At 33.2% G+C, this 9,867-nt stretch overlaps 1 pseudogene; it reads right to left on the reverse strand.

Moving 5' to 3' along the window:
* Positions 1–2,606: 2,606 nt before the first annotated feature.
* LOC128175562 (uncharacterized) lies at positions 2,607–5,090 on the reverse strand (annotated as a pseudogene).
* Between the last annotated feature and the right edge of the window lie 4,777 nt (positions 5,091–9,867).

Below are 9,867 nucleotides of genomic sequence, written 5' to 3' on the forward strand. Positions count from 1 at the left end.
AATATCAGATTTATTGATATTTTAATTTTTTAGTAGCTTGTTCGACCGTGTATGGGGAATTTACACGCCTTGTCAACCCATCATTTTATTAAATAGAGAAATCAACAAATATGTTTTTCATCAATTTCAGAGTTTTTAATATGACATTGGACTATCACACTAAAGTTTACTCAATATGTATCAATTTATAAAAATTGATAAAATTTGTTCGAATCAAATCAGATCCTTATAAAGTATTTTGATCGCTAACAAAGTGTTACAGAGAAGAACAGAAAAAAGCAGCAATTAAACATTTTACTGACATTCCAAACCAAAGTTGTATATTTATGGTCTTTTATTCATGGATAAGTAGTATGTAATTTTATTGTTGGATTTTTACAGTTAAGGTAAGCTTTTAAACCAGATAATAATAATTATGTCAAGGTCACATAATCTACTGCTTTATGGTGGAAAATGTAGCTTTGTGGTGAAAACTAGGTCATGGTAAGGTTAAAATGTAGCTTAACAAAATAAAAGAAATCTCATAGCTAGATAAAACTTTGTTGAGTCTTACAGCTACATAGTCATGCATGTAATTCAGACTTGTACTGGCTAGTCTCTAAATTAATATATTAATATACACAGGCACTTGTTCCTGCGAAAAAGTTAAGCAGAAAGTATGATAACAATACAAGGTATCTAACTCCGAATTCGACTTGGAATATGTAGAGTACCGATACCCCTTTTTATGAACTGCAATCAGTTTTGCTTTCAGCAGAAAAGCAGCAGACAAGTGTTTATTACTATTCTCTTGTAGGATTATATATCTACAAAACCATTTATATAACATGTTTGCCTTTATTTACTTCTATCTGCATAAGCAGTGTATAAACATTGCTCGCCGACTGGAAAAGGCGTTTCATACCACGAACCACTAAGTACTGGTCTCAGTAGGAATGAAGAAATTAAAATTAAATTGTTTTTAAAACAATTCTCTTTGTTAAAACTTTGGAAAAAAATTAAGCATGGTAATTATTAACAAAAAATGAGAAAACTACTGCTACTTATTTAATAGGTTAAAGCTTTGTTTTACACACTGTAAAATCCAATACTTGTAGCTTTCCCCAAACTTTATACGTGATATGTAATTAAATGACCTGCTAAGGGCAATACATAGATGTTTGAGGTGCGACATTACTTTTCCAGTTGGGTAGCAATGTTTGGGTGCTGTTTGTGCAGGTATAGTAAATAAATGCAAGCATGTCATTTTTTATTTTATAGGTATCTCGTTATTAACAAGATTAACAGATGTTATTGTTAAGGAGTATATTACACATTAGATTGTTTGATGAGAATTCTGTATTGTTTTACAGGCTTACTACAGAAGAGCATCAGCAAACATGGCTCTCGAAAAGTTCAAAGTGGCACTCAAAGATTTTGAATCAGTAAGAACATTATTTACATTCACATGTTAGATCATGATTTAAACTCCATTGATGATAATAGACTTGTTCAACTTCGAGGATCACCGTCAGGTAAAAAGTCCCAACTGGTTTTTAGAGCTGTGACGAAAGGACCGCCATAGTTCCCGCACTCACTGCTCTAAATATATCCCAAGAAAATGAAAAAAATACCGAAGCCGATAACAATTAGCAGCCAAGAACTTCTCTAGTCCGACAGCTATTGACGTTCTGTAGGGATGGAACATTTAGCAGCAAATACAGGGCAAAGGACCCTTGGGAAAATGATAAAAGAAAACATACCACCTCTCGAAATCCAACCAAACACAGTGCTTAAAATGTGCTTAAAACGATTGAGTTTTTAGATACTTGATGTTTTTTTTCTAAAGCCAGGTCCCTGGTAGCACTAGAAGGCGGATGTCCATGTTAAGATATTTTCACACTATGCACGCTTTCTCATTACTATTAAAGGTGTAAACAATAGGTTCTCCATAGAGTTAATTATTGCAAAACCGGAATAAGTCCAGATATATAAACAGGGTCTCCCTAAAAGATTTATATCCACATAACGGGAAGGCTAAACCAAGGGATATTAATAATAAAATAACGAATATTTTCAGTTTGCTACAAAGATTAAATATTTGATTATAAAAGTAAAATAAGTTGTTAAAGGGTGACCACCGTTGCTCCATTTCTGTATGCACCTTTAGTAGTGGTAAGGACATCTTTAGGACAGGACAGATACTCGAATTTTTGATATTTTAAGAAAAAAATCCCCAACACCATAAAAAATAACTTCAAGATTGGCGTTTTTGTCAATGTAAAAATAAAAAATACATGTAAGGTATATATTTATATTTGAAGCTCTTCTGATATGCATTTTTAAAGAATTTCATTTTTCAGAAACGAAACAACGTTACACAACTAATTTACAGTGTCAACTCCAGCGTTCATTACTGTGGTGTTGACAGAATGATATCCTGTATTCTCCTCTGTGTAGCAGTTTGTAATTTGAGGCGTGGGTACTGTGTGTTCAGTGACTGTTGATATGAGTACAGGGCAGCCTGGAAGTTCCCTGTGATCTGTTGACAGATCCCCAGGATCTCCCAAGATATGTCTTTGCGTTCAACACCTACATACAGTCTCGGTTCATGGTGGACTAGGACTTGTAGCTCATCTAGAGCTGCTTGTGATAATGTTGTATCAATGTGTCTGTAACACAAGAACTCTAGGAAATGCAACATTACAAATACTGGGATTTCTAATACAGGGATTTCGTTTTGATCAGCAGACTGTTGTTCTGGTATAAGTTCACTGATAAAACAGATTCTGTTAGTAAGTAATATATCCTCTGCTACAGCCTGTCTCAACTTTCTAGACCAGGACAGTCCCCCTACAGCCTCAATATACCTCCTATTGTCTACATGTCCCCTATACATCAGATATGGCTGTGCTAACTTGATTTTCGTCATCTCTAGAACAGATAAAGCTTTCCTATATCTGAGTGTCTTGTAATAATACATGGCAATGTACAACATGTCAGAAACACACCGCCACTTGGCTGCAAATTTCAGCATATGATAGGACTGCTTGTCTGCAATATACATCTGTTTGTTGACACTTGAGAAAGTGTACATGTTTTGTATTAGAAAACCAGTAGAATAAAGGATGTAGGTAGTAAGTTTCTGTAACACTGCAACTTGATAGTGTGACAGGGGTGACTCTATTAACTGTTCTATTGTGTTTATGACCTTGGTAATATGACACAAGTCTCTTGGAAGAATGTTTGTGTTAAAATAAGGTGTGGACTCTTCGACAAGCTCTGCATCATATTCAGATTCAGACATATATCTACTCTCATCTGTATTAATACGATAAATAAATCTAAGATTGTAAACGTTGAAAATGATCCAAGGCCCGATGGAGTAACTCTCTAACAGACAGACTATACCTTTCTTGTACAATTTATATAACTGTATGAACAATCTGTTTTGTGCCGAACCATGGACTTTAGTCAAAAACAGGTTGTTTTGTGGGACAAAAAAGTTAGGACAGTTTCCCTCATACACCCATTTAAGGAGGAGTTTAAAGCAGACCCAGAAACCGGCCAGGAGACTTTGTGGACACCAGTAAGGTAATGTGTTTTGTTGAATTGCCCAGAAAATGGTAGTCTTCATGTGATAGGAACACAGCAGTTTATTGGTCTCGTCCGATTGTTGATTAATAACTTCCTTTAAGAACAGTTTTAACAATCCATAGGTCAAAAACTGACTGTGGTTCATTGAGTAAACAAGTTTATATTCTGCCTGTGAAAAAGAAAGTCTCCATTCTTCATTTTCATGGGGTCCTAATGGATGTCCTATTGCTACAAAGTGACAACCAGTTCTAACAATGTCATCAACCACTTCAGGATCAGGCCATGAATGACATCTATTTATCCATGAGGAGGCAGACAGTGGCCAAAAGTCACAAACAAAACACCAGGCATAGTCATATTCTATACGTCCTCTGAATGCATTACCACAGGGTCCATGTACAGTAGAATCAGGAATGACTATTGAACAAGTTAACTGTCTGAATACAGAACTAGATATATACACCTTGTCATTCATTCTGACACGTGCTGATTGGACTTGTCTGTATCTTGTTGGTGTCAGTAACTGAAGTAAGGTGAATCCTGGTGGACTCTCAGAACTGTCAGAGAGAATCAAGGTCGTATTGGCTGTGTTGTAATACTCAGACTGAGACATGTCCATGATCACTCGGAGGTTGTTTTGCCAGAGCATTATGTCTATATCTGATCCGTTTAGTCTGAACCCTTCTCTCCTACTTCCACTTATCATTTGAATGACCTTATCATTAGGTGTGACTCGTCTTTCCACCAACTCTCTGATATCCATTGCCTCTCTCCTAATGACTAGATTTTGTGAGGTCCCCAGTCCGTGACACATCATCAAAAACACTGTCTCTGATATGCGCTGCATTCCCACAATTCTGTCATATATGTTAATTATGTAAAATTATAGTTTTCTTTCTCATTTATATTATTTACAAATCAAATAAGAAAAGATGCCTAGAATTTAAAGCAAAATCGGGTATTAGCTTTAAAAATAACTTACGTTTGTGAATGAAAAAACTCAATTTCGAAAGAAATAAAATATCATTTTACACTTTACAAGTCCATATCAAAATATGCAAAATAGAGGTTAAGGAAATGAAGTGTGTAAATAAGGAAAAACTTAATTTTGTAGAAATAATCATGCTTATAGACAAAATTCTAAAAAGCTTATTTCCATAAAAAACAATTTGCTTTCAGAGTAAAAGGAAATAAAGAATGTATACTACTTCAATTCCCCACCTCCCTTTAATGCAGTTAAAAATCAAGTCCAACGGTTTAATAGAATAAATATCATTTCAATTTGCTAAGACTGGATTGAAAAAATATTTTTAAGTAGATGTTGCAATATTTTCACAAGTAATATACCATTTTTTTTAATTTTGTATGAATTATCAAAATTATTTTGTCAGATCTTGGACGGTTTTATTGCTCGATACTATAGGACACAATGGACAGTTTGGGACTGATAACTTACTTAAAACATTATGTATTTTCATTGCTCATGAACAGTTTACACAACCGTTATGCTTCATTTCATATCGATAAATAATTCATATAATTTTAGTAAAAATGGAGAAACCAGTAATTGTTGAGGGGGTTTAGGGAATGGGGGGAGGGGGGGGTTGGAGATGTGTGCTTATGTTTACCCATTATCTGCAGGTGCCCAGTAATTTAACTGAAGCCTTAAAAAGTAGAAATTACGCATACATTATTGTAAAGAGTTCAGGACGATAAGATTGAGATTGGTTTAACAGAAGATGATGTCATAATACAAATGATACAAATATTTTGTAACAGTTTTCAATATACCGGTACACCCAATCCTACGACAGCTTATTCATGTACCTGTGGAACATATATGTAACAGGAACGACAAGACTGTACAAGGAAAAACAGTATTTTGCAACAGAAATATCTCTCCTGTTACCAATGTAGAGATTGTAACAGGTCAGTGCCGTATTATATATACAAGCTTATGTCAGTACTTTATGACGTTATGTATAACTTTCTTTTGATGTATTTGCTCTCTATGTTATGAACTAAGCTTTGCAGATATGAAAACAACTTAAATCAAGATATAGATTAATAAGGCACAATAAACCAATCTCAAAGTAAATAAAACAATATTGATAACTATTTGAAGATTTATTACAACAAAACATAAACAAAAAAATTAGACACTTATGTACAGTGGTACACGACTGTATACTTTTGTAGAGGAAACTTACCAATATAAATTGTTGTCATTAGTTATACCAAATAAGTGGGGGTAACCAAACTCAGAGAATATCCAAATACATTTACTGAAAAGACTATAAAGAATAAATACCAAATCCTGATCTACTTCAGAATATTGAAAAATAAACACTGCATCTGTTTTACAGTTTTAATATGCACTAAACACACAAAGGCTTACCGACTCTTCCCTACTAATAAGAAGTTGTAAATATGTTCAAAATAAATTCCATTCAATAAAAAAGGAGATAAAAGTATGATGACCTCTAACTCAGTGTAACAGGAAAAACAGAAGTAAAAGAAACAAAGGAACACTTAAAACATATTTCAAGCCAAAGTTATACCAAAATAAAGTGGAAGAAAAAAGAAGTTATCGCCAAGAAAATGAAACAGGAAAGACAATAGGCGGAGTAAACTATTCAAATGTTTAAAGGTGATTTCTTTTTCTATGAGAAGCATTGTTAAAGTTTTTAAAACACTATCAGCTCGTAGTGCTTAGTTCCTATGAGGAAGACAATTTCTTAAACAACTCATCCTATAAGTCACCGATGAGACCTATTGCAATCGGCTTCGTCCGTTATCCCTCGTGCGTCTTCTGTTAACAATTTTACATTTTTAACTTCTTCTTGAAAACTACATGGCACTAATTGTGAAATAAATTGCCCCTCGCTTAGGGGTTCAGGCCAGAGGGTCGGGTCAATATGCCTATATGGCCGTTCAGTGAAAATGAATGAAATCTAAGAAAATCTTCCTCTCTACTCCAATATAAATTTTAGATAAACTGAACGCAAGATTATGGTGTCCTTGAAGCCCTAAACTAAGAAATTTATGGCTCCTGGATCAGGGATTCAGGCCTGTTAGGTTGGGAAAATGTTGCCATATTGTGAAAATGTATATAAAGTTTTAATATTTTCTTCTGTACTTTCACAGTCATGGAAGAAGCTGAGACCAAACAACTCTTATGATTACTGTCAAGAAACAACAGAAATTTTGAAGTTCTTATTTTTTAACGTCACAATGTCAAAAACATACGGTCAAAGTGCTGTACGATTGTGCAATTAGATGTGTGTAAACATATAATTATAGGTTTCTTTAATTTTATAAAAACAATTGTAAGGTACACTTTTTAAAAATAATTTTACATCTTAGGTTGCTTATAGAATTTACACATTAAACATGTTATGTACATTTGAAAAAGAGAGACCTCTAAAAGTGTGAGAGAGTACGTAATGAATTTTTGAATAACATAGAATGGCAGGGTATTTTATGTACATTTAATTATATCTATATCTATTGCTAGCATCGCCTTATCTGAACTTGAAAAAAGACATATACCAGTTTTTACTTGTTTTACACACCAGTATTCTTTAGTGTAAACATATATATCATACGAAAACAATATGAGTTCTCTGGGTTTTTTTTATTCCATAGCCTATTTCTAATTATGTACCGAAATTAAACATTGTTATTTTTTGTTATGTGACAATATGTAGCTTTTTAGAGAACGTATAGGAAAAAATAGTCTTTTAAAGAGTAATTCACAATGAGAGTATGTATATTTATATGCTGCATCAATTTTAAAATTAATGAAATATACAATATGTCTGTACGCTGTTTATTGTGCTTTTACATTTCTAACTTCTTCTTAAAAACTACATGGCCCTAAACTGTGAAAGTCATGGTCCCTCCGTTAAGAGTCCGGGTTCTTTGGCGGGGTCAATATGCCTATATGACCATTTAGCGAAAATGAATTAAATCTAAGAAAATCTGAAAAAACTTAATTCAAGATTATGGTGTTATGAAGCATTCTACCTTAATTGCAAAATTCATGGCTTCTGAATCAGGGATCCGGCCTCTTAGGTTGAACAAATGTTGCCAAATGTATACAAATTAATGATACTTTCTTCTTTACGTTCACAGTCGTGGGAAATAAACTAAATACATTGTGATATTCATAATGTCGTCTTCAAAAATTCTTTATTTTTTTTTTTAAAGAAGTCTTCTTTAATTTTCTGTGCATATTATGCTTGTGTGCATTAAAAATAAAGTTTGAGTTTTATAAAAGAGTGGTATAACAATAGATGCTGTATTTTCCATATAAATAAACCGGTGCATGCAAACCTAAGGCAACTTATTTATATACATATGGTGCATGCATGTAACAGTAACGACAAGAAATCATATTGACGCAAGCGTCAAATGGGCCGCAAAAAATATTATTGTTGTATGAATCATTGGTTGTTTACATAAAAACATACCACAAAGAAGAAAATAAGAGTTGGTTGTACTAATTTTTATAGTAAATTTTAACATACTTTCAGCAACTTGTTTTGAAGTTTAACATTTTACTATTATCATAAAGAATCGATTTCGTTACTGTAAGCATTTCTAACGGAAATTGTATGATCATTGCCATAGTATGAAGTAATGGAGAACATAGTGATTTGTACATTACTCTTATACAAAGTTCAACTCATCATTTTTCTCTTGGAGATTATGTATTTCAAACCATTTTGGTTTTTTTTGTTATATTGTATTGAATGAAAACTTAATGCATTAGTTTAATATGCATGTATGATTTCAAGGGACCTCATAATAAAATAGAAATGGATTAGTTCAAATTTTCCAGTCAATTCAAATTTTCATTTCTGTCATATTCTTACGTAAATAATTGATATAATGTTATTTCAGGATATTTTCTACCACATTTTACATGGAAATATAATAAATACACACGCAAAGTCATTTAATTTGACACGGCACATAGAAATTCAAATATATAATTTATATAAAATTTAATGACATTCAGGTCTTAAGTATTTCAGGTCTTTAGATAGCTGCAGGTCTGTAGCTCCCGGTCTGAAAAAAAACGCAGGTCTGTAGCTCTCGGTCTGAAAAAAATCGGATGGAGGACCTGGGAGCTACAGGGCCACCCATTGAAAAAATTGTATATTTTTTGCTGCGGAATAAATATACAATTTTTTCAATGGGTCGCCCTGTAGCTCCCAGGTCCTCCATCCGATTTTTTTCAGACCGGGAGCTACAGACCTGCCACTAGTCTTTAGAATGTCTCGCATACCGATCCTGATTCATTGTTTTGAAAAGAATTAAGAACTCAGAAATTTTCCGAATAGATTATAGTCTCGATAAAAAACGCGCCAAATACGACAATCTACTAAGTATGACCTACTTTTCATTTACGAGTTAAGCAAAAAATATGTGATATTTTCTAAAAGGCATGAAACAAATTTCTACTTGCAAATTTACTTTTAATTCATAAAAATAAGCATAGAATTAATTCTATTAAAAAAGAACTATCCCGCAGAAACGCACTAACACTATATAAATGTGTATCAAATAACGGACCGCCTTCCGGCGGCCCGTAACAAGCCCGTACCAGGAAAAAGAGGTTTTTTTAAGTAAAATAAATGTCTCTTGTTATACAAATTTAGAGATTGTAGCAGGTCAGTGCCGTAGATGCCGGCTTTTGTCAGTGCTTCACGTTGTGTATGATTTTGTTTTGATGACTGACTTTGTCCGTTTCGTAAGATTAAAGCTTTACTCAAGTGAAAACAACATTATTCAAAAATTTATGAACTAGGCATGGTAAACCAAACTCAAACTAGATGAAACAATATTATCAAAATTGACAACTTGAAGATTCAAGGAAACGTAGCTAATTTAACTAGCTGTGTTCCTCCTCAGATACTCGACTGTATACATTTGTATAGGTAAATGAACAATAGAAAACTGTAGTTAAAGACTATACCGAATAAGTCGGGGTTACCAAACTAAGAGAATAAATGACAGTAGATCAAAATACATTTACTTATCAAAAAGAATACTAAATCTATTCAAATATTTTATAAAACAAGTTTGCAAAAGCACAATTTCTAACTATATTCAGTTTTCAATATATTTAACAAAAGCCATTTCAGACACAACAAAGTAGGCTGTTTAAATCTTATGTGTGACTTTGACCACGAACGTTCAACTGTTCGGATACAAAATGATATTTTTAATGTATAGTGGGTCATCTCTCCACGTTTTTGTTGATTGAAATCGGTTTGTTTT

This window comes from Crassostrea angulata, chromosome 3, assembly GCF_025612915.1.
Source record: "Crassostrea angulata isolate pt1a10 chromosome 3, ASM2561291v2, whole genome shotgun sequence".
In the NCBI taxonomy this organism is placed as follows: Eukaryota; Metazoa; Mollusca; class Bivalvia; order Ostreida; family Ostreidae; genus Magallana; species Magallana angulata.